Source organism: Elgaria multicarinata, chromosome 7 (genome assembly GCF_023053635.1).
Source record: "Elgaria multicarinata webbii isolate HBS135686 ecotype San Diego chromosome 7, rElgMul1.1.pri, whole genome shotgun sequence".
NCBI lineage: Eukaryota > Metazoa > Chordata > Lepidosauria > Squamata > Anguidae > Elgaria > Elgaria multicarinata.
In genome coordinates this window covers 52,957,015-52,967,328 of record NC_086177.1, presented here as the reverse complement: position 1 = coordinate 52,967,328, position 10,314 = coordinate 52,957,015, and positions in this window count along the sequence as shown.

The window sequence follows — 10,314 nt, the reverse complement described above, 5'->3', positions numbered from 1 at the left end:
TACCTACACATATTTTGTATAAGTGTGCAAAATCAGCCCAATGCACAAAGTACTTTCAGTTTAGCCAGGTTATAATAAATCTCGCCTAATTTTAATTGCTGAATGCTTTTCCTTTTCTTGAAACTAGTTGTAACTTTTTCTTGAAATGGTCTTGATATTTAACATAGCAAAACTTTGATGTGGAAACAAATTAATTGAAAAGAAATTGGCCATGGTGCATTAGCTTTGTCTGATGACCTTATGGTATCTGTAATTCTGTGTCATGACTAAGAAGTCCAATTTACTCTTTACCTTTTTCCAGGGCAAGTTGCTGTCTCAGACTTTGTGTAAAATCTCTTAACATTGCCACAGCTTGCTTTTGATTGCTTCTAGCAATGCTAACAGACATGGAGCTAGTGTTACTGTGTTTACTATATTCTCTCAGTTTGAATGTCTTGCTACTCGCTAAACTGAATGTAGTTTGCTAGCTCTGTATTCTGATCTGACAACAGCCATGATTTTTCAGTTCCAAGAAACAAATAAACAAGGCCTATCAAGCCGCTGGTTGGCTAGGATCAGCATGATGAGTCATCTAGTGTGCAGGTCTATTTAAATGGAAAAAACATAGGCCTTGCTATGAACATCTAACAAAGTAATAGGTGTATTCTCCTAAATTTACATTAATTTGTGGGTTGCAAACTTTCATGATGTATGTATGTAGTAACACACATTGCCCATTAGGGGTCACTGGTGTCCTTTTAATGAAATAAGGATTGAGTATTTCCTAATTGATTTCTTGAACCACAGTTTGGTTTCGTTCACAAGAGAGAGATGCTGACGCTGCATGCAGACATACACATTAACCTTTGTGGAGATATTTTATGGTTGTGCCTTACATAAGGAAATATATAAACAAAATCAATGCAAAATAGCAAGCTGGTTCCTCCTAGATTGTACATGGCTAGCTAAAGGCCTAAGGTTGCTACAGTGGCCTGTCTGGGCTTCAGCCCAAAGGGAATCAAAAAAAGTTAAGTGCAACAAGCCAAGGCTGGACTGCTGTTGTCTCAACAGTAAAGACTCTTGGGAGGCAGAACTCCTGTCACTCGACTGGTAGGTAAGTAAGCAAACTATAGCAGGATACTCGCCATATCTGTCTTTGGAGCGTGCCCAGAGCAGCCCAGGATTGCCTCTCGTAGCACCACAGCACATTAACTGCCCAGTTCAGTCCATCTGAGTGCCCAAAAGCTATAGAATACAACTGTAACTTAAAGCGTTCGAAGTCCAGACACCAGAGAAAGCCCCACTACTTTTTGGAGTTTTGCCAGATCTGATGTTTCATTTCATAGTGATGGGAGAAACTATCTGGTAGAATTTTCTCTTCCATCAACTCAAGGTGTGAATTAGAAAATCCCATTGACCCACAATAATTGGCAGTGTCATTCCTCCAACTCCACATCTCTACCCCTCAGGCTTCCGCATAATCCAGCCTGTGTCCTTCAGCAATCCTAATATCAGTGAGGACCACTTCCTGCTGAGCATTTGTTATTTCCCCCCCTTCCTGTCCAGTGCACAAACTCTCCCTCTCTTTTTCTCCTGAGAAGAGGATCTCTCCCACAGCCTCCCTTGTCATTAGCCTCTTCTTTGTAAGATCCCTGTATTCTCTGCCCTTTTCCCTCCAATCTGTCTCCTCCACTTCCTTGGTGACCTGCTTCTTGCTCCTTGCCTTTAAATTTTCTACCACCCTGGGGGCATCTTCTCACACCTCTTTCCAGACATCAGCACAAGTCCTGCTGCTGATTCTAGGGCCTGGGTGAGGATTTATGCCATGCGTGCGCAACCTTTTTTGGGTTGGGAGCCATATTGGGCGACCTATCGGGTCATGTCTAGAGGCAGAGTCAAAAGGGGGTTTCATCAGTTTCTTAGTCCTAGAACAGCTGTCCTCTCTTTCTGGGCAGAGAAGTCTTTGTGAGCCAATGTACCTGGCCATGAAACATAATTTTTGCACTTGGGGAGTTAATAACTGAAGTATCTTTTTATTTTAGATTATCCAATTTTATTCCATTTACCTCTTTCTTTCTTTCGCACCATCAATGTACATGGTGCTGTACATAGTAAAAGAATAAAACAGCAACACACTGCCACATAGACTTACATTCTAATAAAATAAAACAGTAAGAGAGGTAAGATAATACACCTTATCCCATCCTTTAAAAAAATACACTCCCCACTTTAACCCATTTTATGTATTCCACCCCACAATAGATGGGGAACGGCTCCCTCTATTCATGAATAAAATTGTAAGTCATTATGTGAGTGCTACAATCATTTTCTTGGCGGCTACTTTTCTTCTGGCCCCTCATTGTTTTTTGCAGCAAAGGCTGGAGACTTGCAGGGGCCCCACATAGGCCTTGGGGAGACACACTCTTTGAATGCCTGGTTTATGACCAGCAAAGGTGACAGCTTGTCTCTTCCTTCACAGAGCTAGGCTGTAAAGGCTGCATTGCTGCCAGAGTAGTTGTCATGTTTGATTCCACCACCACCCGGCTCAATATTGCAGCAGCTCAGCCAGTCACTGCCCCTTTCACCTGATAGGTCCATCTGTTAGCAATCTCCATGGCAGCTTGATCCTGGTAGATCTTGGAGCTGACTGGCCCTGTGCCAGGGTGTGAACATCACATAGCTTAGTGACTAGGTGGCATGGCTTTTCGTTAGGCTTGGATCCCTTAGCCCCGGAGACCCAGTGTGGTGTAGTTAGAGTGGTGGACTGGGAGTCCGGAGATCTGGGTTCTAGTCTACACTCAGCCATGAAGCTCACTGGGTGACTTTGGGACATCACTCACTCTCTGCCTAATCTACCTCTCAGGGTTGTTGTGAGGAGCAAATGGAGAGGGAGACCATCATATACCTTGGGTTCTTTGAAGAAAAAGCCATGTCTGTAACTTGCACATGTGTCAGCCTTAGCTGCCTGGAAAATCCTGATGGACTGAAGGTAGAGCACTTGTTGATAAGCTGTTTCAGGCAGCGAAGGGAATGTCTCATTGCGAGAGACCCTAGTGGTACCCAGATAACACCCCCAACACACAGCAGAGGGTTATTGGAAAACAAATCTACATTGTTTCAACTATATTGGATTTATGTTAATAAATTAGCTGCTCATTTAAATACATACGGCTTTGTGTCTCAGTGCATCTTCTTGAGCTATTTCTGTTCAATGATATTTATGTCTAGTTTTTATCATAGCCTCTCACATTCTGTTAAGAGAGGCCCTGTTATTACTATGGCTGAGAGTTTGGGGGTAAAAAACATTCTCTCAAGTCGAAACAGAAGAAGTGACATCAATAGTTTAGCTATATGGTATCTTCCAACAGATAAGGATTTTTTGTGTGTGTGGTATCACATCTCTTCCTTTTTATCCCTTCTCAAAACTTATCTTTTCTCTGAGACCTCTAGCATAACTCATTCATCCTCTTTCACAACTGTGATCAAGTTTAAAGTATATGTCTCTGGATTTATTTATTTATTTATTTGTTACATTTTTATACCACCCAATAGCCAAAGCTCTCTGGGCGGTTCACAAAAATTAAAACCATGAAGAGCATAAAAACAACCAAAAATTTAAAAACACGAATACAAAATACAATATAAAAAGCACTCTTATATGCTGTCACGGTACCACAGGGTCTCAATGTGGAATCTAATGTCTAGATGTCAGACCATAGGAGATCCACCATATTGCCAAATATGACAGGTTAACACACTAAGGAACAAAGGTAGCCTTGTTGGCTATAACACAAATTGGTAGCCCTTTTGGATATAACAAAAAGAAGCATTAACTGAATTGTATCACTAGTAATTACCCAAGTTAGATAATCCCTTATTAGAGAGATGTTGGGGTGTCTAATAGATATGAAACAAACATTTTTGCTGAATAAGATTCAGCCTAAGATAAATAGACGCGACAGGTAGACACCAAAGTGGTGATCCACTCATTAGGCATTTTGTGGTAGTGCTCACAGCACGGTCTCAAATTCCCAAAGGCACCAACGGGTCCAAATAGGTTGGGGATCCCTGTCTTAAGGTGTGTGTAGGCTCCAAGTCTTTAGGGCATCATAACTTGATCAGTGCCAAAAAGGAACCTGGGATCTAGTGTAGGCACTGGAGTACTTACAGTGTCTGTTCCAGGTTTTTGAGGACCATTGGGCAAGACACCCTCAACAGCCCCCCTCCCTCAATGAGTCTACCTTCTCACTGCCATTGTTACAAGCTACTATTGCTCCTCATTCTCTTTCTCATCTTTACTTGCTAGACAGGCAGAGAGCCAGTAGACTATCATTTCTTCTGTTCCTGCTTTTCACTATCACCCTTGACTGGGCCAGAGAGAAAGGCAGGTGACCTAGCAGCTTACTATGGTGAATGGAAGGAACAACTCCAGGGGGCTCTCAGCGTTGGGGAAATTAGTAGTATGGTACAAATTCCTCCTAGCAGTTCAAAAATAAACGAAAGCGTGAGCGTTGAGTCCTCAATGCATTTATTTAGAGAAGTCTTCCAAAAACAAAATACCAGGCTGGTAGCATCAAATGATAACAAAGTAACTGTCTTACCCTAAATCACATAAGTAAACATAACAGCTTTATGGTTCTCTTTGATAAGTCCTCCCTTCATATCAAAACAGCATACTCCCTCCTCATGGCGGCAGCTGCCGCCTACGCCACACCCCACACACTCCTGTGAAAGAGTGAGCCTTTTACTTACTTCACCCAATCACCAACAGGTGTTCTGAGTTTGCAAGTCTCTGCCAATAATCTGCCAATAATTACTGTTCAAGTTAACACGAAAACCTGACATCCCCCTGCTTTTTTGTGTACACTGATACAGTAATTACCTTATTTAATATAATTGCAAGTATTTTGTCAATTTCTGATGTTGTTCTTTACTTATAGGTTTAGACAACAAATCCGCAGGAATGTCTTTTCCGGCTAAATACTGAATTTGTAACAAACCTTTTCTTATATACTCCTTTGCATGGCACAATTTGATTTGTAAATATTTGGTTCTTTGTTTACAACTATCAGTTTTTAAGATAGAAATGCTTGATTGATTGTCTTGATAAACAACAATAGGTTTTGGTACATCAATCTCAGTAACAATTACAATAACCATTCAATGTTCACAATGGCATAGTTAAATGCATTCAGTTCCGCTTCACAGGAACTTAACGAAACTGTAGACTGTTTTTTACAGGCCCAATTGAATAAACTGTGATTTAACATGTAACAAACACCAAATGTACTTTTTCTATCATTTATATCATCTCCAAAACTAGCAGCAGCATGAATTTCTAACCTCCAGTGCATTCCTTTGTGAACTTCCACCTGTAGTTCAAAGTGCCCTTTAAATAATGTGCTATTCGCTTCATAGCTTTCCAAGTATGTTCTGTGGGTTTAGCAGTTTGCCTGCTCAATAAATTTACACTCACAGAAATATCTGCTCGGGTAGCATTGGCAATAAAACTTAGTTGCCCTAGTATACTTCTGTACAATGTAGCATTTTCAAAATGTTTACTTTGACTATCTGCTTGGAAATTCTGCACCATTGGAGTATCAACAGAATTAGCATTCTGCAAATTTAGTTTGTCAATCACATCATTTATCTTTTTTGTTTGATGCAAATAAAAATTGCCCTCTTGGTCTTTTTCTACCTCTAAAGAAAGATAATTAGTTACGTTACCCAGGTCTTTTAACTCAAATTGTTCTTTTAAATTTTGTACAAACCTGTTATATTTTTCTTTATCAGACCAAAATATTAACAAATCATCAACATAACACAATACATACAACTTGTGCTCTTTTTCATGTTTAACAAATAAACATTGATCTGCTTGCCCTTGTTTAAATCCCATATCTCTGAGTGTTTTTGACGATTTAGCATTCCACGCTCTTGCAGACTGTTTTAATCCATATAGACATTTTTCAAGTTTGCATACAATGTCTTTGTCGGCCTTAACACCTTCAGATGGTAACATGTAAATATCTTCATCTAGTTTTGCATTTAAATATGCTGTTGTTACATCTTGATGTGATACCTGCATATTTTTTTGTGCAGCAAGTTTAAACATCATCCTTATGCTTTCAAAGCATATTGTGGGTGCAAAAATCTCATGATAATCTTGCCCTTGTATTTGGGTGAAACCATGAGCAACTAACCTTGCTTTGTGGCGTACTATTTTTCCAAATTGATCAGTTTTCACTTTAAAAATCCACCTGCTGTCAAGAAGTTCCATGAAAGGTTGTTTTTTAACCAATCTCCATGTTTTGTTTTTATCTAACGAGTTTAATTAGTTTGTATAGCTTGAAGCCAAGGCTTAGCATCTTCTTCAGACAGTTTCTGTATATCTTTATAACTTTGAGGTTCAAAAATGGCTCTACCAGCAAATTCATCCTGGTATCTCACAGGGCATATACCTTTGGTAGAACATTCTGACTTACACACTGCAGCATGCTCATCCTCATAACTATCAGAACCACTATCTTTTTTCACTGCATCCATAGTATGCAGTGGTTTCTTATTTTCTGCATCACTCCCAGATTCTTCTGATTGTTTTAAAATGTCCCTTTCACTATTGCTATCATCATTTTCATCACTATCATCACTTTCTGTTTCACTTTCGTTAACAAGAGTGGATTGGAAGATTCCAACTCGTTCCCAATTCATATTATAATCAACACTCCTTGTTAATCTTACATTTTGAGTACTTGACATAAGCACTCTATATGACCCTTTTTCGTATCCAAGAAATATTCCATGTTGCCCTTTTTCTTGTAATTTCTGACTCTGGGGTGTATGTACCCACATGTCAGATCTGAAAATCCTAAAATGGCTCACAGAAGGTTTTTTGTTATATAATTTTTGATAAGGAGTGCACTTCAATACTGAACTTATGCTTCTATTACGTACATAGTTAAAACTTTTCAGTGCCTCTGCCCAGAACTCCTTTCCTAAGTTGGCAACGTGCAGAAGTGTTTTTAACCCCTGCAACAGGGTTTGGTTCATTCTTTCACACAAACTGTTCTGCCATGGAGAACATGGAGTGGCAACCATGTGCTCAATGCCATGCTACGTAAGGAAACCTTCAAACTCTGCAGAGCAGAATTCTCTGAATAAAAACCACTGTCTTTATGTTCCGCCATTGAGCCTTGCTTCAACAGCCAGAAATCATGCAATTAAACAGTAGGCAGAAGAGCAGCCAAATGTCTAGCACTCACGTTGTCTAAACAAATTCACTCCACCGTCCCAAAGCCTCTCTGGTACTACATCAAAGGTTCAAAACTCTCCTGGGCCCATAACCAGATGTTGTGGGAATTAGTAGTATGGTACAAATTCCTCCTAGCAGTTCACAAATAAACAAAAGCATGAGCATTGAGTCCTCAATGCATTTATTTAGAGAAGTCTTCCAAAAACAAAATACCAGGCTGGTAGCATCATATGATAACAAAGTAACTGTCTTACCCTAAATCACATAAGTAAGCATAACAGCTTTACGGTTCTCTTTGATAAGTCCTCCCTTCATATCAAAACAGCATACTCCTGTGTCATGATGATGGCAACGGCGGCAGCCACCTACACCACACCCCACACACTCCTGTGAAAGAGTGAGCCTTTTACTCACTTCACCCAATCACCAACAGGTGTTCTGAGTTTGCAAGTCTCTGCCAATAATCTGCCAATAATTACTGTTAAAGTTAACACAAAAACCTGACACCCAGTAGGGAGCCCCTGATGGGGTGTGGGCCCTCAGCAGATACCTGACCATGCCTACCTTTAGCACCAACCCCAAGTACTTGTGTTAATGTGTTCTTGGTGACTCAACTATTTTAGGACTCAGCAGCCATCAGTGCCTGGAACAACTCCAGGAGACACTACTTTGCAGAAATGATGGTATTATTTATTTATTTATTTATTTATTACACTTATATGCCGCCCCCATAGCCAGAGCTCTCTGGGCAGTTTACAGAAATCAAAGTCAAAAACTTTCACCACTGTTTCAGCATGGTCCTTTAACAAGAAGGGTGGTGTGGTAATTGTCTATTTGGTGCTAGCAGTGGCAGCGTCCCACTCATATAAGCAAAAGAACAGGAACTGGCAAAACTCCCGCTTGGAGAAAAAGAAAGAAAAACCCCTCAGAGGAATCCTGAAATAGCACAAGAGGAGGCACTTTAGCCATTGCGATCAATAGCTCAAAGTGGAACTGGCCTCCTAATGATGGACCCACACCATTTGAGCTGGTTTGATATATTTCAGTGTGGCCAACCATCTCTGAAATGGACGGCTATATTTGGAAGGTGAAGTAGATAACATTTCAAGAATATTTGATTAGGAAAAACCTCTGAGAGCAGCATGCCCTCTACTTCAGCTTCATGGTTGTCATAATAATATTGATGTCATGGCTGTCTCCAATTTGCACCATTTAGCAGGGCAGGGCAAACTTTTTCCTACACTGAAAAGAGTTCTTGGTGAAATAAAATGAAACCCTAATCCATGGCACACAAAGCAGAAAATAAAAATAGAATTGTTAACTAAAGGGAAGAGTGGTGTGCTGTGCTGTGTGATAGAGATTTCTTTCAGATTGGGAATCTTTCAATCTCATTGCTGTGATACTAAATTGGTGTCATTTTTAACCAGTTATGGCTAAAGAGCCTGAAAGTGTTGGTGTCAATAGATTACAAATTTGACACACTAATAAGCAAAAAACCCCACAAACCTATCATTCTGCATAAATTTGTGTAAATACATGCATATATAATTGCACGTATATAGATATAGAAATAAATGTAAATATAGAAATTGATTCTTGGGGCCTGTAAGTGACAAAATGAACTTTTCTTTAGTACATTTAGCTAAAGATTTTTTTTAATGGGCATTGATGGCTAACAAATGCTTCTTTTATAGTGCAGTCCTATGCATGTTTACTTGGAAATAAGTCTTATTCATTTCAATGGGGTTTACTCTCAAATGTGTGCCTAGGATTGCTGCCTAAATGAGTACCATTAGATTTTGATAGCTGGTGGATACACCCTCTTCCTTTTGTCTCTCTTTTCTCTACTCTTCTCATCTAGGATGATCACATGAAAAGGAGGACAGAGCTCCTGTATTTTTAACAGTTGTCTAGAAAAGGGAATATTAGCAGGTGCCACTTGTATGCATGCAGCTCCTGGTGAAATTCCCTTTTCACAACAGTTAAAGCTGCAGGAGCCCTGCCCTCTTTTGTAGAGTGACTAGATATAAAAGAGGGCAGGGCTCCTGCAGCTTTAACTGTTATGATGAAGAGGGAATTTCACCTGGTGCTGCATGCATACAAATGACACCTGCTGAATTTCCCTTTTCTAGACAACTGTTAAAAATACAGGAGCCCTGTTCTCCTTTCCATATGGTCACCCTACTGTCACCCCTCTTTTTAAATCTTTCCTCCCCTCCTAGGTCCCTAGATCGCCAACTTCCCAGCTGCTGATTGGACTTCATTTCTGTCTTCATTATATCAGTGGCATACAGTGTTAATTTTTTTAAAAAAATCAGAGGTATTGGGCTGTACAACTGCTTTGAAGTGACATTGCCTGGTTTTGTTAGAATCCATCCTGTCTAATCCCAGATGTTTGATATTGCTTACTGATAGGGTAAGGCACTCCACATGTGGTCAGAGGAATACTTTTCTTAAAAGATTAACATTTTCCATATCTGAAACCTAGCTCTAGAAAGAGGTTCTAAGCTCTGGTAAACCATGAATCAGATTATTTACGGTTATTTAACAATGCAGGGTGTAGTCCAGTGCAGTTTTGATGCTGATGGAACTGGTTCTACCAGCAAACCTGGAAGCAAAATAATTCCCCTGCAGCCCCTTGTGAGTTCTCAAAATCTGCTCCATAGATTGGGGGATCCTCTGGAGCAGATTTTCAGTGGATGCTGGAGAATGCAGGGGGAGGGAGAAAAAGAGAAAGCCCCATTGGGCAACTGGACGTCCATCACACAGTGTTGGCTTTTGCTGATATAACATTTCACATTAGTTATACAGAATGATGGGCACACACACACACCCTCTTGTCTCTATAGATGGGAACATAAGACACTGCCTTATACTGGATTGGTCCATCTAGCTGATGGGCAGCAGCTTTTCAGGGTTTCAGACAGGCATCTGTTGTAGCCTTATCTATAGATGCCAGGGATTGAAATCAGCTACAGCCCTTTCCCCAATGATACCTTGTGTTTAGTAAAAGTGTTCCATAGTACAAATGCTCAGTTGTAGTATAGTTTTTGGCAAAAACAAGTGTGTTGTAAACACTCTGA